The following is a 24,167-nucleotide window of genomic DNA, read 5'->3' as shown; positions in this document are numbered from 1 at the left end:
GTGCGGTTGTAATATATGGCCAAAGTGAACATAACATTGTTGAAGGAGGGTAAAATATCATAAATAACATTGATGGTTCTATTTCCACAGCTAGAAAACATTAAAAAGAAATTTATTGACTGTATATGGCGAAAGACTTATAATGTATACTTTATTGCTGTGTTGTGCACCCAGAAAGGGAAGGAACGGCGTTTGCGGCGGAAGTGGCCGGGTAAGACCGATGTGCGTTTATCCACCACTTCCAACACTATCAGCTCCTTTTCCGGCGATTAGTGGCTCGGCCGGAGAAGTTTGGGAAGTACCGTACGCCGTACATCAGGAAAGCCATAATATCCCACGAATGCGCCATGTTTCATCTTGTATAAATGATCGCCCAATTCGTCGATGTGCCATACGCGGAACGTCACCGCAGAATGATTTGTGGTGATTATCTAATGATGAAGACTCTTAACTCAAGAGGGGAGATTAAAGTGATTTTTTATGTAATGAATTGTTTGATTTTTAAATTTAAAAAACATCAAAAAGATTACGGTTTGACTATGTCGGTCAGGCTGGCACCGAAGGTCCACTCCGGGACGCGATCCCACTACTGCTTACCGCGGAGACTTTTAGCTGCTGGTTTTCACCCCTCGCTCGGTTCATCTCTCTTTAGCCAACCTGAATGCATCGGGCTCCCCCATTACACCCATATTGACGGTCAGCTTAGTGCGGACGTTCCGTCAACGTGGACCTTTACACGGCGCACAGTCGATCCCAACCTCAAGTCAGTCCGTAATCCGACCCGTGTGTAGCTCACGTTACAGGAGGCGCCACGCTCCCAGTCGGAAAAGTTGGTGGAAAGTCGTTTTCAAAAACTTTTCGTTCCTCAATCCTTGGGCTATAAATACAAAAGAGCAGTCGAATTCGTGTGAGGCAAGAAGTAACCACTCTCAAAATAAATTCAGTTTTATTTTTTATTTCATGCCTTCACTCTTTGCTTCTTTGCGATTGAAAGACTCAAAACCATGAACTGCAATCGAAAGGAATGATTAAAATAGCCAAAATTATCTCTCTCCCTTGTGTCATATGGCCCCATAGCTCAGTTGGTTAGAGCGTCGTGCTAATAACGCGAAGGTCGTGAGTTCGATCCTCTCTGGAGCCATTTTTTTTATTCCCGGAAATTCAAGTCTGCAGTTTTGTTTAGACATTTCATCAATGTTTGTGAAACGCTTGGTGGTAAGTTTATAAATCATTGATAACACTCACAAAATTGTAAAAAATAAGAACGTAAGGCACCATCCACCAATCACGTAGAATTTTTGGGTGAAGGGAAGGGGTCTATGTCAATTTATATAAAATGACTGGTTTTGTATGGGGGAAATGCATTGTAGGAGATGTGGAGCACGCAGCGTGACATAGTGTGGAAAGTGTCATCCGGTTAAAATTAAAACATATTCCTACTAAAAAAGCTTTATTTGATTTCTCACGAATCTTGTTTTATCACGGTTTCATAGACACAGTTCGATTCAACTGTAACTTGTTAACATAAATAAACAAAAATAAATAACAAGCATCGGTGGTTCAGTGGTAGAATGCTCGCCTGCCACGCGGGCGGCCCGGGTTCGATTCCCGGCCGATGCATTAACTTTCTTTTGTTATTTCTAATGCCATCCTTGTGAGTTGTATAGTAGCGTGAATATTGCATAATACACCAATTATGCTTATGCTTCTAAAGCTTGATTTCTATTGCTATTGTTGATAACCATTATAAATGGCGATAATCAAGCCTACAACTGAAACATAGACAGCAGTTTATAGACAGCTTAGGAGTATTTAAATATATTGTTTTTCATGTATTTTTTTGTGCTATGGATTTAAAATTAACCACAAATAATATCCAAAGTGATTCGAATGAAATAAGTTTAAGCCGGTGCAAATATTTTTCAAAGTTAATGTCACTTCTTCATAAAACCTTTTTTTCTAAACACTTTTGAATTTCAACGTGATTATACAGCAATTCCCCACGAAAACAGATTGGAAAAAAACAAAACAGTTCGGATCGGGCTCAACATTTTTCTGGGAGTTCCCTGGCCAAAATAATTAGACCCGTATTTTTTTTTGGTTTTTCCATTAGGGTGACCTACGCCGTGTTGAGGTGGTCTGAAAAATGGCAATTTTCGTCGATTTTCGCAAATATCATTTTTTTCGAAAAATCATAGTTCCTCGCCATTTTAACCGATTTCAATTGTCTTATACGCAAATGAAAGGTGATAAGTTGGCCTTTCAAAAAAAATAGTAAGAAGTTTCAAAAATGTAGCCTAAAATATGAAAAGGTAGTATGAAACTTTAAAATTCCGTTTTGCCGGTGTCTGGACCAAAGAGCCTATGTCTGAAAATATTTTCATCGGATTCCCCGGACGATTCCGTTTTACGTAACACACCAAAAAATGGGAAAAGTTCATTAACAGGATTCCGAAATATGATTTTTTGAAAATAAAATCCGTGTTTACGACACGCCGCGCGCAAAAACCGGAAAATGACGATCCGAGGACTTTTGTTTTTTCCATGTTAAGTCTAATCTACTGAAACCAATTTAAATTGCATTTTCCTTACTTTGGGATCATCTATAAACCACGTGGACACTTTTTTGGGAATCTCTTACCCCCCCCCCCCCTTCGTGGACAATTGTCCATACAAAAAAACTTTTTTGTATGGATCGTGGACAACCGCAATACCCCCCACCCCCCCTTAGGGTGTCCACGTGGTTTATGGATGGTCCCTTTATAATCATCTCTATACACGGAGAGACTGTGCCCAGAAATTTTCACAATTAAAATTGTTGATTTTACTTTCGTAAATTTTAACAAAAACGTACTTGTCACAGCCAATTTTCAGTTAAAATAACCAAAATTCATTATTAATTTAATAACCTGTTTGTTGAAAATGCTACAGTATGTAAAAAAAGTATTTACACCCCTTGGGCACTATGCACATTTTGTGATGAAACATGTAAAAAAATTAAAGTTTGACAGGAACCTAGTACTACGTTTTGTTCAAAAACTCATGCCAAACATTTTGCTACAAAAAGCTCATGAAAAGATGATTTCAATAAAAAGTTATATAACAAATACTATTACGAAAATAAAAAAGGCGCAAAAAAGTATGTACACCTTTCAAAAAATTAACATAAATAATGTTATTTGTTGACAAATCACCATAAATCCAGTCTCTCAACTCCAAATAGGCATCCTTGACTGATTAAAAAAATAATTTGGATTGAATATAAAGTTTACTAACTACTTAGTATAAAAGTTTATATAACTCTGGAAATTCTATATAAAACTTATCTAAACTTAATTTTGCAAACTTTTAATTCAACTAAATGTCAATATATTACCATAGAATTGCTAAATAAACATTTTGGAGTGGGTATAACACCGTTTTGGGGTATTTGTATCGATAGAATAGATTTTTCGTTGGAATTTCGTACCAACCCGGAATTACGTCGCAGGAAAATCCGCCGGCATCGAACCGGTCCACGATTCACAAGTTAACCTATGTGGAATCGGAAAGGGCATAAAATTTCCGATCTTTTGATACCCAAACATCTAGGTTTTCTTTAAAACCTACGTTTTAAATACCTAAGCAAAAACGTTGTTATGGTTTCGTTTGAGCAACCTGCCAAAAATGTATGGAATTTCGTAATTTTTGTTCTCGTGGATCAAACTTACTTTTTGCCCAGGTATTTAAAAACGTAGGTTTGAAAGAAAACGTAGATGTTTGGGTATCAAAAGATCGGAAATTTGATGCCCTTTCCGATTTCACATAGGTTAACTTGTGAATCGTGGACCGGTTCGGATGCCGGCGGATTTTCCTACGACGTAATTCCGGGTTGGTACGAAATTCCAACGAAAAATCTATTCTATCGATACAAATACCCCAAAACGGTATTATACCCACTCCAAAATGTTTATTTAGCAATTATATGGTAATATATTGACATTTAGTTGAATTAAAAGTTTGCAAAATTAAGTTTAGATAAGTTTTATATAGAATTTCCAGAGTTATATAAACTTTTATACTAAGTAGTTAGTAAACTTTATATTCAATCCAAATTCTTTTTTTAATCAGTCAAGGATGCCTATTTGGAGTTGGGAGACTGGATTTATGGTGATTTGTCAACAAATAACATTATTTATGGTAATTTTTCGAAAGGTGTACAAACTTTTTTTGCACCTTTTTTATTTTCGTAATAGTATTTGTTATATAACTTTTTATTGAAATCATCTTTTCATGAGTTTTTTGTAGCAAAATGTTTGGCATGAGTTTCTGAACAAAACGTAGTACTAGGTTTATGTCAACATTAAATTGTTTACATGTTTCATCACAAAATGTGCATAGTGCCCAAGGGGTGTAAATACTTTTTTTACATACTGTAAATGCAAAAAGCTAACAGATTTCCTGAACTCGAATGGACGTGCTCGACTGGTAGCTTTAATTTTAGGAAAATCAAAAATTTTGTTCGTTGAATATAATTAACAATTGGTTAAATATTTAAAAGACGAACTTGGGTTTGTTTACGTCTGTCATTTGAAGTCAGGATTCGAACGAGAGCGGTCGATTTGTTGAGTTTGTGTTGTTAATTATGAAATGAGAGGATGTGAAAGGTAAAAATTACACTATTTGGCTAATGTTGAAGTGGCAAATCAAAGTGTTGCAACTGGGGAGGTGGAATTGATGAGTAGGTTTGTTGATGACTTTGCAGGTGATAAACTATGAAGAGCAAAAGGACGACCTTAGCCATGAGGACCTCTAATGCGAGTGAGTTGAACACGTTATAAGAATGTTTGATGGAAAGAGAGGGCAATAGAAGGGAGATGCGGGCCAACTCTTAACGGATAGAGCAGCCCGGGCAAATTTAACAATATGTTGGTTAATCCAAGTAAGTATGGGTTTATTTTTGCACAATAATTTATCTTATGTTATTCTTATTAGAAATTTGAATCATTAAAAAGCTTCGTGCTTAAGACGGATAAAATCTTAATGAACCATTTTTTTCAGAATCATCAATTATTAAATACATAGAAATGCGTTCACATGACAACGTAAAAAAGAGATGAAGAAAAATATATAAAAAAAATATATAAAATATACAAGAGAAGATAATTATTATCTTGAAAGTTTTGTTGCAATACGACTGCTCAATAAGCTGGTAGGTAAAACTCAAAATATTTTTTTTCAGGAATCGGAGTACGTTGAATAAATTGATTCAAATGCAATGAAAGTTTGTTGCCAAAAGTAATTGTTAAATTAAGGCAACTTTGGTAAGTAGCATTTTTGATATTTCTTCTTTCCTCAATATAATTACATTTATTTACGTTCCTTTTTTTCAGTTTATAGCCAAAATTAAGAAATTTGTATTAAATTACTAATACATTTCACATGTCTATTTGCAGCAAAAGGTTCACTTTAGTGAAAATTCTGTGTCCAACCACAAAAAAAATAACTAAACCTGAGACCATTGTAGATGATGATGACTTATCGGATGATTTCACAGTGATGGTTAGCGGATACAACACTTAATTTTATTCAACATAATAAAAATATAAGCTTAAAACTTGTTGAAAATTTCGCTCGATTTCTATTTGTCAAGAATTCATGTTAAATTAAACATCTTTTTTTAAATATGTTTAACAAAATTTGTAATATACTTTTTCATTACTTTTTAGTTTAATGCAACGTAATTTTTTAAAACATCAATCAAACTTTACATGTTTTATAACAACAGTTAAAAAAAAGTATTGTTTTGATGCTTTTTAACAGTAATTTAACAACTTCATTCAAAAAAAAAAACAAATTAGTACAAAACGTTATTTTTTTAGGCAGAATAAATGCGAATATAAAAACACTCAGCATTAATTTGTGAGGCATTATTACAAAATTTACTGCAAATTCAATCAAAATATTGCTAACAACAGCTAATTATTGACTACATGTACACATATTTTTCTGTTTTCAAGTAAGACAATAGTTAAAATAAAGCTAGAAATTCGGCCCAGCCTATATCGTTAGATAATTAAAGAAAGTATATATCAACACTCACATAAATTATGTCTAATTAAGAAATGTTTTGTTATAAACCACTAATAATTTACTGCATGCAAAAATATTTCGGTTGATACAACGAAAAATAATTGTTGAAAAATAGTTGAAAAACATTTCCCAGCCAGTGTTTAACAGAATATTCCACAATATTTCAGCTGAAAACAAGAAATTTTTAGTTAATTTTCTGAAAAAAATATTCTAGCAGTCGACTGCTAGAATTTTTTTCGGCTGTTTAACCAACAAAAATGGCAATTCCAAGTATTTTTTTAGTTAATTTTAATTACCGGTGGTCAGCAATTTTGGGTTAACAAAATCAACAATCGATTGTTGAAAAAAAGCTGTGTAAAAAATTAACCCAAACTTTTAGTTAAATTAACCAAGATTTTCTTAGATTTGCCCCGGCCGGTCTCTCCGTGTAGCATGTTTGGGCTCGTCGGTTACAAATTTTGTAGTTTTTTAAAGTAAAGATTCGTAGCCATTTGACGATTATTAAAACTAAACAGAATTTCAGCAGCCGATTGATCTAAGTTTTCCTTAGTACATAAAATCATGATTTTTCACATGTGAGCTAGCTCACATGTCTAAAACTTCCCTTCAAGGCAGTGGAATCATAACATCGAACCTGCAATCAAACGAGTCCCAAGTTCTGTTTGTGTCGGATAAGCTATTATCGCGAAATCCAGCAAATGATGATTAATTGGCTTCCATGATCCCGCAGCGTAAATGTTTATACCGGAATCAATAAATCATAGTCGAGTGTGAGTAATGTGTGTGTGTGTGTTTGTGCTTTTTAGAAGTGGGGAATTTTCCCTCACTTGAAATAGTACTGGTGATTAGTTGCCGGTCCGACTGCGAGGGTTTATCAACAGCCCCAAAATGGTCGGTAATGCGAGGGTTATCACAATCTAAACCTCATTACTTTACGGTGTGAGATAACCTTGGCATTGTGAGCCGTGAACAAAAATGGTTCAGTGATTAGTAGATTGATACACTGTGTTGATTTGACACATTTTCGTTTCACCGCACACGATCGCACAGGCTGCAATTCCAAAACGTGTGGCGCAACGCGTTCACGCCTGATCGGACAGATTGGACAGCCCACAGGGGAGAAGGTGCGGGAACGACTAACTAACGAACGTTCACTTTTGACGGCCTGTCACGATTTCAACATGCAATTTGAGCAAAATAGAAGCTGACACGTAAAGCCGCTGAAATCCGTCGCCCTGCGCTTGAAAAGTAGGAGAGGAAACTGACATTATCTTGATATGAGATCTCTCAAAAGAACCACGTTAAAGAGTAACAAATGACAAGTGTCAAACTGTTTGAATGAAATACAGCTATACATTATTAATAAACAACTTGTGAGAGGCTCTAAAAAGGCTTACCTCCGCAAAGCATCTGTACGAGTGGCTTGGAAGTGGAGGGGAGCATCCATTAATAACTACCCGGTTTTACTTCACTACAGAAACTAAATTAAAAACCAAATCCTAAGAGATCAGTGGGTTTCACAAAAATCATTACCCCTTTTTTGTGACGTAATCTACGGCCGTCTCGTCGGTTCTCGAAGCGAAAAAGCATGTATTTCAACTTCCTGTGAATACGTGTGTCTCTCTCTCTTTTTCTCTCTCCTGCCGAGCATTCGTCAAAAGAACCCCAAAGCCGTCATAAAATGAGTGAGCACAACAATATTTCTATAGCACTTTAGCTCAACTCCTAACCGACCGACGACACGGCGCGGACGGCGGGCTGAAAGTGTCGGTTCCCTGTTTGGTCTGAGGGGCTAAGCCCGTGGGGTAAAGTCACGCACACGTCAGAAAAGGGGGAGAGACAGAGCGGTTGAGATCGACACGTCAAGATAATTCTACCTCCATTTAAATATGAGAAGTAATAATACAAATGTTAAGGAATAATAATGAATACATTAAAAATGTTGAATTATGACTGATGGTACTCGCGGAGTTGGAAATTATTTATCCGAGAGTCGTGATTTATAGATAGTCATTTGTTCCTTACTTTGTTCCCTTTCTTGTTTTGCCGGCCGACTCGCTGTTGCTGTTGCTGCCAAGCACTGCATTTTATTAGTTAGTGAGGTAATTTATTGACGAGTTAATCGAATGTGTGGGCAAGAGTGCATTTATTAGAATTGGTACATTCAATACAGGAAATGTACTGCATGATGTTGTGAAGATTTTGTAGTTGCAAAACTTTTTTTTTTGACAGAATTAGCTGAGTCAATCAAAATCTATGAATCTTTTGTTCAAATTCCGACAAATATTTTTAGCTGTGAGCTCCATGATCCCGAGACCGTCAAATCAGTATTGAAGATTCGGCTATTTTGCCAAACGAAGTATCCCAAAAAAACGTGTTTTAGTGTTCGTCTCCAAATCTTTACCAAAGCTGTTTCAAAGGGAAATGGGATATTAGCCGTTTGGTTTTCCGCATTAGTGAAATTCAAGCGCTGGAACATCCTTTACCACCTAAAGCAAAAATCTCATTTGAAAGTGGATAAAAGAGCAATTCTCTACGAAATCGGTCTTTTTTCTTAAATATTAATTTTTGTATTTTTTAATCCGACTGAAACTTGTTTGGTGCCTTCGGTATGCCCTAAAGAAGCCATTTTGCATCATTGGTTTGTCCATATAATTTTCCATACAAATTTGGCAGCTGGCCATACACAAATGATGTATGAAAATTCAAAAATCTGCATCTTTTGAAGGTATTTTTTGATCTATTTGGTGTCGTTGGCAAAGTTGTAGGTATGGATATGGACTACACTGAAAAAAAATAATACACGGTAAAAAAAATTTTGGTGATTTTTTATTTAACTTTTTGTCACTATAACTTGATTTGCAAAAAACACTATTTTTTTTTGATATGTTTTACAGGATAACAAATGCCAACTTTTCAGAAATTTCCAGGTTGTGCCAAAAAATTTTCATTTTTTAAAATTATTGCCATCAGCTCCCTCCGTGTACGCACGAGAGCATGCAGCTAGTGCTCAGTGCTCCATCGTTTTTTCGATTTTTTTCGCCGTAATTGATTGTGGTTACCCGCGAGTTTGCTTCTCCAGCATGCCAAAGGCCGGCCGTGGCCGTGGCAGTTCGAGTGCGGCCTCGAAAAACCCGCGAAGTCCGTCTACCGGCCGTGTGCAAAAAGGTAAACAAACAAACGCCGTGTCGGCCGCCATCGCGCTCCCGGTACTTACGGTGCCACGACCAGTGGCACATCAACATCCGCCAACATCCCCATCAGGAACGAGTTCCAGATGCTGAGCGACGACGAAGAAAATAACAACTCTGAGGGTAGCAGCACTACCGACGACGACGACGACGATGATGGTCGTGCACGGAAAAAAGTGCCGACGTCAAAAAAGAACAACTCTCCAGCGGAACGTAGACCACCTCCAATTTTTGTTTTGGACACGTTAGCGGACGATGTTAACGTGTTGCTGGAAGGCCTCGGATATTGTCTGAAAATCGGTAAGTCGGCAGTGCAAGTGATCACACTGACCAAAAAGAATTTCGACCTGGTGTTTGAAGAATTGAAGCGTAGCAACATCAACTTCTACACATTCAACCCCGAGAAGCTCCCTGTTAAGGTCGTCTTGCAGGGTTATCAAGACCGTCCGATCTCCGACCTGAAGGGTCACCTTTTGGACGCCGGAATAAAACCGCGGGAGATTAAAGTGCTCTCGCGCAAGACAACGGTAACAGGTACACACACACTGTACCTGTTGTACTTCGACCGCGGCACCGTCAAGATCCAAGACCTGCGGCGGACTAAAACGTTGGACGGTTTTTGGGTAAACTGGCGGTTTTACACCAAGAACCCGACGGACGTAGCGCAATGCCACCGTTGCCAGAAATTCGGCCACGGCTCGCGGAACTGCAACCTCCGGCCCCGCTGCGTGAAGTGCGGTGAGTCACACCTCTCGGAGGCGTGTGCACTGCCACGAAAGGCGGACTTGGGGGACAAGGCAGAACAAACCAAACCGCGCGTAAAGTGCGCGAACTGTGACGGCAGGCCTAGGAGCAGGAAAAGAGGAAGAAGAAAGCGTCCCACCCTCCTCAGCGAAGTACGAGCGCAGCCGTTCCTGCAGCTGGACAGCGTACGGTTCCAGCAGAAAACTCAGCGTTCCCTCCTGGTTGGGGGCGTTCGTTCGCCAGCGTGGTCGCTGCCGGTAGCGGCAGTACGGCACAGCAAGAAGTCACCGGGGAAGATCTCTTCACCCTGCCGGAGTTCTTTGCTCTCGCGGGGGAGATGATGACGCGGTTTCGGAGCTGCCGGAACAAAGCAGAACAATTCCTGGCCCTTGGGGAACTGATGATCAAACACATCTACAAAAGATAAATTACCTGTGATCTAGATATAAGCTTTCTCTTCCTCTATCCCCTTTCCTTTGCAATTTCTCTAAGTTTTTTTTATAGTTTTTTCTTACTCTTGCTAGAGCCTTAGTTAAAGAAATAATTGTTCCTAAATGGATTATGATGCAACCCCAGCTGTAAGGAACTCCAAAACTCTGTTATGCGCTTCAAAATAACTCATTGTATCTTGATTATTCACCAATAAAACCGAATTGAATTGAATTGAAAAATTAGTGCCAATGTTTGCCCACCTTAGAAAAAATAATTTTTGAAAAGCTGAGAAAATTCTCTATAGCCACTCATAGGATGAACTGTTCCAATGAACGAATGAACACGCGAGAGGACTATACTCTCGCAATATAGCACTTTCCTCACGTTTCTTTTCGTGAGGACTATCCCCTCGTTCTTTAACGTTGGGTGTTTTTTTGCATTTTTGAACTTTGTTGATACGACCCTTAGTTGCTGAGATATTGCCATGCAAAGGTTTAAAAACAGGAAAATTGATGTTTTCTAAGTCCCACCCAAACAACGCACCATTTTCTAATGTCGATATCTCAGCAACTAATGGTCCGATTTTCAATGCTAATATATGAAACATTCGTGAAATTTTCCGATCTTTTCGAAAAAAATATTTTCAATTTTTTTAAGCCAAGACTAACATTTTAAAAGGGCCAAACATTCAATATGATGGTCCTTTTAAAATGTAAGTGTATGTAAATCATGTGCACTAATTTAAAAAAAATGAAAAACTTCGACTATTTTCAAAAAAGTCACCAAAAAATGGATTTAACTTGAAAACGGTGCACTTTATCAATATTTCACTGAAGTACTTTTTGATTGCAAATTTGATTTTACACCGAAAAATGAAGTTAAAAAATGTTTGCGACCGATTTTGTCGATTTTTTGAAAATATCAGTATTGATTCAAAAATTTATAACTCGCTCAAAGATTTTTTGCACAACCTGGAAATTTCTGAAAAGCTGGCATTTGATGTCCTCTAGAACATATAAAAAAAATAAAATGAATAAAAATAGTGTCTTTTTGCAAATCAAGTGTAACGAGGCTACTGAAGGTCACAACAACAACGATCTTTTCGAGGTCAAGGGTTCGGAGATCAACACCACTACTGATGAAGATCATGCAACGCCGGGGCTGGTCTTCGTGGGACGTGTGAAGACTCGTCAGTCTAAGCTGAGAGCTAAGAAGAAAGCCCACGGCAAGCGTGGAAAACGTTGAATTTATACTGTTGTTCGATTTGCTAAATAAATAAATTTAAATAAGTAACTTTTTCGTGTTACACAAGTTTTAGTGACAAAAAGTTAAACAAAAACTCACCAATTTTTTTTTTACCGTGTATCATTTTTCCAGTGTAGTCCATATTAATATCTACAACTTTGCCGAAGACACCAAATCGATCAAAAAATTCCTTCAAAAGATACAGCTTTTTGAATTTTCATACATCATTTTTGTATGGCCAGCTGCCAAATTTGTATGGAAAATTATATGTACAAACTAATGATGCGAAATGGCTTCTTTGGGCATACCAAATGCACCAAAAAAGTTTCAGTCGGATTAAAAAATACAAAAAAAATCGATTGACCGAAATCTGAGAGAACTGCTCAAAAGCGGTTTCTTCAATTATGGGCAGTACAGTTCACATTAGAATATCATCTAAATTAGAATGGAATAAAATCAATACACGTCAATAAATTGTTTATATATCTGTCTGATCGATCTAATTTTAAGTGCTGACGTTTATTTTTAAAACTGAACCTTGTTTTTTTCATAAATTGTTATCAAAATATTTTTGAGCATGTTTCTTCCGAAAAAAAAACATCATAAAGAAACAATAAATTTTTAACGAACACTGTAGATCATCATTCATCCAAAAAGGGGTTTACGCGCATCAAATTCAATATCTTGCCCATTTCAACACATCCAGTTGATAATCCTCATTACTTGGTTCCGCAAAGAAACTCATCAATCATCATCTCCTTAAAATTTGAAGAACGTGAATGTGTGTGTGCGTGTGTTTGCCGAAGTAATTCATCATAAATGGTCTAGCAGAAGGCACTGTCAGACCAAAAGAGAAAAAAATGACATTGTTTTGATTTAGCCACTTTGGAAATCCTCTCTCTCCGTGCCATTCTTTCATCAGCCTTCGAGCACATTTCCTGGCCGGGGATTGACATCATTCATCACCGCCGCCGCCGGTTGAAAACAAAGACGTTTCACTCCTGATAGACCGAAAATAATATCGGTTGACATTTTAACAATCGATTCTGCTACCCTCCACCTCCCTTTCTCACCTTCGTGCCGAAACCCCGTGACAGGCCAAGCCGTCACTCCAACTCATTTTCCTGTCGTTTTTCACTGTCAAAGTTTTCTACCCCTCGTTTCGACTTTTGCCACGATTCGAACCGAGGGGCTGTCGGATCCGGCCGTCATCATCGCGCGCAAAGGGTAACGATATTTGCTGTCAACTCGGTGGGTATATAAAATTTCACTTAATCATGACGGGTACCATCCATAACACTTACTTCTTCATCTTTTTGTTTAATTCGTCATCGCCGGGGCTCTTCCTTTTTTGATGGATCTCCTTCTGTCGTCCTTTTTTCCAGAGGGAGGGCACATCCTTATGCTTCTTGTCGCTGTTTGTTTGGAAGAAGCTGTGGCGGAGAAAATTCTCACTTTGTCAAGGGTATCACCGACCTACCAACGAGGAGGAATGAGGAGAAAAAATCTTACTAATTATAAAAGCAATTTCCCTGCCTTTGTGCCATCTCATCAATCATAATAATTGATTAACCCCTCGGTTTCGTGACGTGGAAGTATGCCGTCGAAGCCACCAACCAACCATCTTGCCCTTTTCATATTCCGTCACGCTCGTCACGGATAAAGATTATGTTGATGGAAACGGTGACGGTGCTAATGGTTTCCCCGGTTTCTTTTAGTTTGGGCAAGAACGGGTACGCTTTTCCCTCTAAGAGTTCCCACAATTAGGTCAGAGCGCTGTCAGTGGTGAACCATTGCAAGGACGTTTGCTACTTTTTGGCAACGAAGTTAACTTAGTTCAATGTGTTTTAGCATATTATAATAACGATTCACTTTGTTTCAAAAGAATACAAATTTAAAGCAAAAAGTAGAACATTTGTTTCCATTATTTTGGAACTATTGCTCCCAGATCAGTTCTTCGATGTACCATTTTTCGACCCACTCTTTGACTGGCTAAAATCTCAAAGCACGTCGTTGTTATGCTATCCTGTCGCACGTGCATTTTGGGCCACATTGAGTTAAGAACGTCGTCTTGTCGTGCTAATTTGACACCCTTTGAAATTTGCTGCAAGTGTGACAACTGGCCCAAGGGATCTCGGGTCAGAAAGCAATGACACACGTATATGCCCGACTACTGTTAACATTTGTTATTATAACTCGGAACTCCTAACTCATCCAAACTTCTGGAAAATGCACAAGATGATCTACCAAATAAAACGTGTTTGTTATTGTTAACATTTCGTGCTCTAAATACGGTTTATTCTAGGTCAAACATTAAAACGCGTTTTTTCTCGGAACATCAAAAAGCGACGTGCAACAAAATAGCAAGCCATTTTGCATCATTAGTTGGTCCATATAATTTTCCATACAAATTTGGCAGCTGGCCATACAAAAATGATGTATGAAAATTCAAAAATCTGTATCTTTTGAAGGAATTTTTTGATCGATTTGGTGTCTTCGGCAAAGTTGTAGGTATGAATACGGACTACACTGTAAAATTTGATACACGGTAAAAAAAATTTGGTGATTTTTTATTAAACTTTTTGTCACTTAAACTTGATTTGCAAAAAAACACTATTTTTATTTTTTTTTTAATTTTTTGATGTGTTGTAGAGGACATCAAATGCCAACTTTTCAGAAATTTCCAGGTTGTGCAAAAAATCTTTGAACGAGTTATGAATTTTTGAATCAATACTGATTTTTTTCAAAAAATCGAAAAATTGGTCGCAAACAATTTTCAACTTCATTTTTTGATGTAAAATCAAATTTGCAATCAAAAAGTACTTTTTACTGAATTTTGATAAAGTGCACCGTTTTCCATTTTTTAAAATAAGTGCAAAAGTTTGCCTTCCTTTGAAAAAAATATTCTTTTCGAAAAAAATATTTTCAAAATTTTTTAAACAAAACTTACATTTCTGAAGGGCCAAACATTCAATATTACGCATTTTTCAATTGTCTTGGTTTAAAAATTTTGAAAATATTAAATAAAAGATCGGAAAATTTCACGAATGTTTCATATTTTAACATTAAAAATTGGACCATTAGTTGCTGAGATATCGACATTAGAAAATGGTGTGTTGTTTGAGTGGGACTTAGAAAACATCAATTTTTCTGTTTTTCAACCTTCGCATGGCAATATCTCAGCAACTAAGGGTCGTATCAACAAAGTCCAAAAAAGCAAAATATAGAGAATTTTCTCAGCTTTTAAATTTTTTTTTCAAAAGTTAGCAAACATGTGCACTTATTTAAAAAAAATGAAAAACTGCGACTATTTTCAAAAAGTCACCTAAAAATGGATTTGACTTGAAAACGGTGCACTTTATCAAAATTTCACTAAAGTACTTTTTGATTGCAAATTTGATTTTACATCAAAAAATGAAGTTGAAAATTTTTTGCGACCAATTTTTCGATTTTTTTGGAAAATTAGTATTGATTAAAAATTTCATAACTCGCTCAAAGATTTTTTGCACAACCGGAAATTTCTGAAAAGTTGGCATTTGATGTCCTCTATAACATATCAAAAAATAAAAAAATTAAAAATGGTGTTTTTTTTGCAAATCAAGTTTTAGTGATAAAAAGTTAAATAAAAAATCACCAGAAATCTTTTACCGTGTATCAATTTTTTCCGGTGTAGTTCGTATTCATACCTACAACTTTGCCGTTGGTGTCTTCGGCAAAGTTGTAGGTATCAAAAAATTTCTTCAAAAGATACAGATTTGTGAATTTATATACATCATTTTTGTATGGCCAGGTGCCAAATTTGTATGAAAAATTATATGGACAAACTAATGATGCAAAATGGCTTCTTTGGGCATACCGAAGGCTCCAAAAAAGTTTCAGTCGGATTAAAAAATACAAAAATTAAAATTTAACAGAGTTGTTAAAATATCATAATATTAGCTCTCAGCAACTACAATTATCCCGCCTGAATATTCATGCCTCAAATACAACTGCTCTTCTCTCCTTATTTTAACTCTAAGCGCCGAACATAGCCGAACACGTTTTCGTGTTTACACACTCGCGATTGACATTTTCCTTTTCTCTCTCATTCCCGCTTCCACGATCATCCTACCGCAACAGCGTTTAACCACAAAAGACGCTACAAATCAAATTTCGCAAACGCAGTTTACCGGAACGTCATGCGTGGTCGGCTCTTAATCGCTATCTCGCGTTCTCTCATTGCAGTTTTCGGAGAGATTGAAAGACTCAGCGGTGAGAGCGCATAGTCAAGGAAAAGGGGAGGAGTGATAGAGAGAATGACATCGCTGGGAATCACGAGACACAAGAAGAGATCTCACAAGCTATAGTGACGGCCGCTATACTCTCGGATGTTTTCGGTGCAGAAATAATCATTTGATAGCTTTTCTATCACTCATTTGCAACACTGAAATTTAAGAAAAAATATCGATTTCGTAGAGATTTGCTCACATTCAAACCCAATTCAATATGTTTTGATGTTAGCATAATAGTATATTTGAAAAAAAAGTATAGAGGATTTTTCGAAAAGGTCCTATAAACCAAATTTTATTTTTTTGCTATTTGGGTGTTTTTAGAGCCGCCTTGAGTCAGGGGTATTCAAAAACGCCCAAAAAGTAAAAATTTAAAATTTGGTTTTTTGACCTTTTCAAAAAAAACTCTAGAAGTATAAAAAATATTTTTTTCCAAAGTTTTTTTTTCAAAACTTAGTCCTAACAAGAATTCTTAACTACGTTTTAACGCAAGGATTGATAGGACGACCACGTTTTTCTTTCAACCTGTCAGTGTTCGGTGTTGTTCAACCTGAGCTGGCGGTTACTGTTCTACATTTCCAACGTGTCGACTACAATTTTTCACTCAATCAATCACCGGTGTTGACACTTTTGCCATTTCTGGGGATGGCTGCCACACATATATTTTCAACAAGCACGCACAGACACACACGCTTTTACGTTGACATGTTTTTCCGCCCCTTTTCTGCTGTCAGCCTGCTGGCACCACGTGAAATGTGAAAGCAGCTCGTGCAGATTAGCATAGACAGATAATTATTTCATAATACTTCCACTGACAGCGAGTCGACGCGGGGTGCAACATCATAAATAATATCCACCCACGGGTTCTTCCGTTCCTTCGCCTCGGTGGGGATGAAATATGTAAGATTTTGTTTTGATTTATTTCCCGTAATTTTATATTCGCAGTCCTGGCTGGCGGAGTCTTCCAGACATCGCTGCCTGGCGCGTTCTGGGCTGGAGGTTGGAAAGTGGAAAATCTCTTTAACGCGCGCCAAAAGAGGGACGGAAAAAGTTTACCTCCTTTTTGCATCCTTTTTTGGCGCTCGAGCCCTTTGCACTTAATCATGTTGTGTTCCGGGGGTTGCAATCCTGCCATGCTAGAAAGATTGCTAGATAATATATATTATTAGCATGAATCATTGTGAAATGTTGTTAGTCTGGTTGATTTATGTCCCTATTTTCGCCTTGGTTTGGGCAATAACAAGCTACAGTGGGTAGTGTTAGTTTTCTGATGGACACCGAAGATCTAGTTTAGTTTTTTTTTTGCGATCAAATTATTATTCATATCGACGTACTTTTCTCAACGAAAACTTTCCCACAACCCGTCCTCAAGTGGCACTCAACCTTGCTTTTCCTCCAGAGATTCAGTGGTTGAATTGCATTATCGTGATTTAATCTCTCAATAAAAGAAGAAATATGACAGCCTCTTTATTTCAACACCTCAAAAGGAACCCCGGCGCAACTTCATCAAAGCGTAAAAAGAACATGACAAGAAACTCAATTCAGTCCGTCACCCTTCAGAATCCGTATGAGGTTCTGTTCTGTGTTGATTCTTCCCTTTTTATCGTGTCGGTTTTCGAGAACCATCAACCAAACCCAAACCAACTGCTCAAACTGCGGAATCAACACACGCACACACTCGACTTGGGCTGTCTCCTGCTGTCTTGCCACGCCAAACCGGGCCAAGCCAGGCCAGGTCGGAACCGAAACCGAGCTTGTCTTCCTGCAGCCCGAGGCCAAACCAGTCCACGGACGATCCAGGGGGGTGAAATTCGCTATTCAAGGGTGAGGGGAAAGAAAAGGCGACACCATTTAGTTACGGAACATATCGGAAATGGGATGCCTGTCATAAAAAGCGATGTGTGACACATTATTGCCTTCCGTTTGACGTACAATTGCAGTCGCCCGGTAGCCCCCGGGGGTTTAAGGTCTCGTCGTCGGTCTTTGGGCCAGGATAGCAGAGGAAAGGTTGTATGTGGCGTGGACTCGAAATGACACATGCTAAGGATAGTTTCCACGAAACATTACCACAGTATAGTGGGTTGAAACTTGCTGTTTTTTGTTAAGAAAAATCCACAAGCAATTGCGTTTTTATCAAATTTTTCGTAATGAAATAACATGATTATTTTAAATCATGTTTGTTAAAACTAAAAAAATATTTTAGAAGTCGAACTTTTTTTTGGAAGAACAGCTAATGTTTGAAAGAATGGAAAAACTCACAAAAATATTTGGACAATCAAGACTAGGTTGTTTTTAAAAATAAAATAAAAACTTAAAAAATATTTAAGAAGTCGAACTTTTTTTGTAAAAACAGCTCATGTTCGAAAAAATGGGAAAAAAAATAAAAAAAATATTTATTCTATTTTTCACATTCGACCTTTTGTCTTTTCGACGTTTGGTCCATTCGACCTTTTGTCCACTTTCGACCTTTTGTCCATTCGACCTTTTGTACATTCGACCTTTTAGCATTCGACCTTTTGTCCATTCGACCTTATGTCTTTCGACCTTTTGTCATACATTCGTTCTCAGAACTCAACATATTGAAAATCTTACTCAAGAATAAAGGTTAGTAATTTTCCCAAGAATCCTTATTTTTTTTTGAAAACTTATTAAATTTTTTATTTTTTCGTTCGGATAAAACTTTGGTTGGTTAAATATTTTCTATTTTTTTTGAGTAATTTTACCTCAAAAAGGTGTAAAAATGTTAAAATTTAAAATTTACCAGAAACTGTTGAAAATTCACCAGTTTTTGATGAATATTACCATAGTTGTTTTTTTTAATTTTTATTTAGAAAAAAACTCCATTTACGGTATTTTTATCATTTTTAAATTTTGTACTCTAGTTTCACGAGCACCATAGCCTAGTACAGATCGTATTTTTTCAATTGTTTGACAACTTGTATACTGCTCTGGTTCGCATAAATGTCCCACATGCATTTTTAGCAAGTTTAGAAAAAGAGCTTCAAAGTTTGAACATTTTTTTTTTTTTGCGGTTAAACTACTGAACAGAGATCTTGCACGTGCTCTTATTTATGCAAGTTTTTCCTTATATTGCTCTGTCGATTTGAAAAAAAAAGCGCATGATGGGACTTGGTATGTAAAAATTTTCTTCATAGTCCATCAAAAGATCGCAAATCGGCACAATCGAAGCATGCTATCAATTGTAAACAAATTTTCCAGTTGGAAATCTCGATAAAATATATTTTTTTGCAATTCCGTCGTGAAACTACTAACTTTTCCGAAATAGCCTACTTTTCTGTACCAAAAATAAAAGAATCGAATAGCAACACTTTTCAAAATAAATGCTGAAAGGTTCTACTTTTCAGCACTCAAATGGGTGCTGAAAATTTGAACTTTCAGCACTTGTTTCGAAAAGTAACACTTTTCAACATTTTTTTTGATTTAAACGATATATTGACAAAAAAAATGAAAATTTGACATAAAATTTCACTCAATGTGTGTTTTTTGGAATTGCAAAAAATGTTGTATGGAACTCGTTGCAAAACTTGATTTTTTTCAGCACTCTTCGTATTTATCCAACTCGGTGAACCTCGTTGGATAAATGTACGACTCGTGCTGAAAAAATCCTCTTTTTGCAACTTGTTGCATAAACTACTATTTTGAATTTAAATCAAACTAGCTTTTGCGAGGTTAAAGTACACTTCAAACAATTGAAAAAGATTAAGAATGCCGGATTTGATGAAACGCAACCTAGGGGAACAGCAGATCATTCTAGCGTGCCTCTAATGTTGGCAGGTCAGAACTTTGACCTTCAATTAAAGCTAAATAAAAGCGTTTTCAATTGAAATCGAGTGATAAATAGCTCAATAAAAAGTAAGCAAGCAAGTTTCAATCAAAATTTTTGCAAAATTAGTTGTTTAAATAGTGAAAATAAGCAAATTGGATGGAGTTAGGAGCGAGTGCTTAACCTGCCAAACATTCGAGAATTTCCCCTAATTTATAACATTGGCAAGCCATAGAGGTGAGGTTCAGAACTCTATACTGCCCATGTTCGCATAAATGTCCCATATGCAAAAACAGCAATCTGAGAAACACGCATTTGAAGTTTGTCCCACACATAAGGCTACGTGTTAAGTTTTCGTGAAAAAACTGGATTTCCTCCTGATTTCTTGAACAAAGTACTGGATGTCATAGGCTTTTCTGAAAGGGCACACGATTTTGAACCAAACTGTATCTATAACTCAAAAACGATGAAAATGCATATGGGACATTTATGCGATCAGGGGCAGTATATTTTAACGTGGGAGTAGTTTGTGAATTCACGATGGGACTCATGTATGAAAATTTTTGTGATGGGACAAACAACCTTACCGAAATTTTCAAATTTCTAGAAAAAGTGGTAAATACTATAAGTTAATTGGTTAAATTCGCTTGGTTCTGTTCGGTGACAAGGACTAACCAATTAAAAATTCCACGGTGATTACAACCAAATCATTTTCCAAAAAAAATAATTTTTCTTGTCGCCTTCTTCTAGCATCTAACTCAAAATCGTATGGGATATATTTGCGAAAGTTCACAGTACACTCAACCCCCGGTGGTTGGTCACTTTTTCGTTTGACACTTTTTTAATTTGTACCCCGTTGGTTGGTCAAATTCAAACTAAAAAGTGACGAACTGTCACTTTTTACACGGCGCTCACGCACACTATCAAAACAAACGTTTGGTAGTGTGTGTGAACTCCGTGTAAAAGGGGTGTCAAACTAAAAAGTGACCCCGTTCGTTTGACAACAGTTGGTGTCAAACCATCGGGGTTTGAGTGTATAGGGTAGTGTAGTCACCAATGAGACACTTTTGGTTTTCAACTTTCAACGATTTTTATATTTTTTTCATCAGCATGTTTTAATGAGCTTTTTATTACATTTTCTTTTTTTAAATGTGTTCTAACATTGACCAAAATATGAGATCGATCCGACATCTACAGCCAGAGTTATTCAACTGTCTCATTATAGACGCACTAGGCCGGAACAATGAGACAGCTGGGGAGCAATGAGACACTCTATGAAAATCAATACTTTTCTAGTAAAACATCATGTTTTTGTATTGTTCCATAGCAGGTGACTTGCCTTGAACATTTTAGTGTAATTTTGCCAACATGAAAGTTTAATTAACAAAAGTTATACTAAAAAGAATTTGAATTTTGTAAAATCCATATATTTATACCAAATAACTTTGTATTTTTGGTTAAATGAGGTTAAAACTCTATAAATATGCCAAAAATCACTTTCAATTCATGTTTTGAAAGATTTCCATAGATTTTCAAAAGTTTAATAAAGAAAAATCGAAGTATCTCATTGTTACCCATGGGCTGAAATGAGTGGGGAACAATGAGACAGCCCTGGATTCTGGGTAAAAGGACATTGTAGTCCAACTCAATCCCTATGGAACGTCGAAAGAAATTTGAAGAAATATTAGTTTTGGTGTAAATGGCAGCTTACGAGCGAAAAAATATTTTTGGTCCATAATTTACTTTTACACTCCAGAATCAAACTTTTATGAATAACTTTTCAAGGGAGCGTCCATAACCAAAGCCACTATTATGGCAGATGTGTATCTAGTAGACACATCTTTCTCCCAAATATGAGCCTGATTGCTTAAAACTACGACTTTTGAGAGCCATTTTCCCGTGTCTCATTGATGACTACTGGTGTGTTTACAACAAATGCTTTTTTTTTTCAATGGGAAACTATTCATAACGCTTAAAAAATATATTTTTGTATTGTAAAACCATTATTGTTTGAAGTAATTTTAACATAGAATTTAATTCATCTTGCTTGCCTTTAGTAAGATAGTATTTTAATAAAAATATGCTATCTAAACTTCCAACAACCTACTATTGTGCTCCCCTGGTGTCATAATCACTGTCAATCCATGCCATCCTGGTCACGACGTCGGTCACACTGGAGATGGATCGGACGGGACCTCCGTTGCTTTTGCTCTTCTCAGTGACATTTCTCAACCCGATCTGTTTTCTCTATTTTTGCAGCCATCGGTGTGTGTGTGTTTGTGTGTGTGTGTTCCGCACGAGAGCGACTTTGATTGATCGGTTAGTTACGTGCGGGATGTGTGATCAATTTCTGCTGATTAAATTTTCATTCTCTTTCAATCTCTCATTTTCTCCCAGGGCCATCCCGAGCCAAGCCGGGCCAAGTCCCAGTGTCATGCACCCGGGCGGGTTTTCCTGACTTGTCGTTTTTTTTTTAGCTCTCTTTTCCCGGCTGAAGCTGCTGCTTCAGTTATTTGTGCACTGTCACTCGTCGTCGTTGTCATTCTCTGGCTTTTGAAAAGGAGTTCATTTCCATATCCATTTATATTGTATCAGCCGGCAACTGTCTGTCGGGATGACAGCAAACTAGGACCTGAAGGAAGTCCACCAGGGAGGGAAAACCAAGCCAAGAGCCTAGTAGAAGAATTCTTTAGAAAAAAAAACCACTTTAAACAATTTCACAAGAGTTTTGATTCATTTATAATCGTGATTTTCTGCTTGTTAAATTTTGAGAATAAAAATCCTTCTGTTGAATAACAAACTAAGTCTCCTCACAAATTTAGTAGAATATTTAATTTTTCAATTTACTTTTTTGAGTGATTTATCAAGGAAAAAGGGAAATATAGTCCTAGCGATTAAGTTGATTAATTTATTTCAAAAGTTAAGTAAAAAATATTTGCATGCAAGCCTAAATTTGAAATAGTAGTTAGTAAAAGTTGCAAAAAGAGGATTTTTTCAGCACGAGTCGTACATTTATCCAACGAGGTTCACCGAGTTGGATAAATACGAAGAGTGCTGAAAAAATCAAGTTTTGCAACGAGTTCCATTCAACATTTTTTGCAATTCCAAAAAACACACACTGAGTGAAATTTTATGTCAAATTTTCATGTATTTTGTCAATAAATCGTTTAAATCAAAAAAAATATTGAAAAGTGTTACTTTTCGAAACAAGTGCTGAAAGTTCAAATTTTCAGCACCCATTTGAGTGCTGAAAAGTAGAACTTTTCAGCATTTATTTTGAAAAGTGTTGCTATTCGATTCTTTTATTTTTGGTACAGAAAAGTAGGCTATTTCGTCGTTCAAGAATGACAGGAAAAGTAAGTAGTTTCACGACGGAATTGCAAAAATGTTATTTAAGGAAAAAAAAGTAATATTAATACATAAAATTATAGTATTTTGATATGACCTTCACACATGTTCGTGATTTTATCAAACAAGTTCTGAAAAATGCAAAATCTGATTTTCTAAAGAACTCTCCAGTAGTGAAAACTGAGCGCTTCGGGAGGGAAAAAAGAAAACTGAGAAAACCCATGCAAGGCTCGTTGGATGGACTGTTTGATTGACATGATTCATGATGATGACATCGTTCATTCATGAGAGCTAGATTTTTCTACCAGATAGATCTCCAACCAACCGACGGGTGTCTCCGACGGAACATGCCAACAGTCTCACAACGAAACACTAAGAGACATCGGCTCTCCCACCGGGGACCGACTCCAACGTGGCCATGTTTTGTGAGACGAATGCAGCAGCAGCAGTATCGCCAGAAGCACATGTTGTGAGAAAATGTGCGCGCGAGTCAGAATCAGAGTCCTCTCTGGCTGATGGAAAAGCCATCCTCCAGCAGTTCGTCACTCGTTTACGTCACCGGAGATCGGCGCCTTCATTATTCAGTGATAGGAGCAGAAACCGGTGACGAACCATCCCATTACGGCACCGACCAACCAACGGGTGACAATTGCTTCGTTCCGAAAACGAGGAGACGATGACAAAGTCTGTCAGTGTCACATTAATCAAAGTTCATTTATCATGGATTCAACGACGATTTGCGGTTACAGGAGTACTGGCTGGATGGGGTGATAGTGGATGAGTCCCACCGGGGGCGAAAGAGCAGCAAATTGATCATTTATGTCGGTGGTTGGAGTTGGGGTTTCAATTGATCAATTGAATTCTAATTACTTTTCTATCGAGATAAGGAAAACTAAAACCAAAAACTAAAAACTAAAAACTAAAAACTAAAAACTAAAAACTAAAAACTAAAAACTAAAAACTAAAAACTAAAAACTAAAAACTAAAAACTAAAAACTAAAAACTAAAAACTAAAAACTAAAACTAAAAACTAAAAACTAAAAACTAAAAACTAAAAACTAAAAACTAAAAACTAAAAACTAA

The 24,167-nt window shown here is 36.8% G+C and overlaps 2 non-coding genes across 2 annotated transcripts; both read left to right on the top strand.

The window, feature by feature from the left end:
- Positions 1 to 1,067: 1,067 nt before the first annotated feature.
- Positions 1,068 to 1,141, top strand: Trnai-aau. The gene has a single exon. It is a non-coding gene; the product is annotated as a tRNA-Ile (tRNA).
- A 408-nt stretch (positions 1,142 to 1,549) lies between these two features.
- Positions 1,550 to 1,620, top strand: Trnag-gcc. The gene has a single exon. It is a non-coding gene; the product is annotated as a tRNA-Gly (tRNA).
- The last annotated feature ends 22,547 nt before the right edge of the window (positions 1,621 to 24,167 follow it).

This window comes from Culex quinquefasciatus, chromosome 2 (genome assembly GCF_015732765.1).
Source record: "Culex quinquefasciatus strain JHB chromosome 2, VPISU_Cqui_1.0_pri_paternal, whole genome shotgun sequence".
NCBI classification, from domain to species: Eukaryota; Metazoa; Arthropoda; class Insecta; order Diptera; family Culicidae; genus Culex; species Culex quinquefasciatus.
This window is presented reverse-complemented; position numbering and strand designations above follow the sequence as displayed.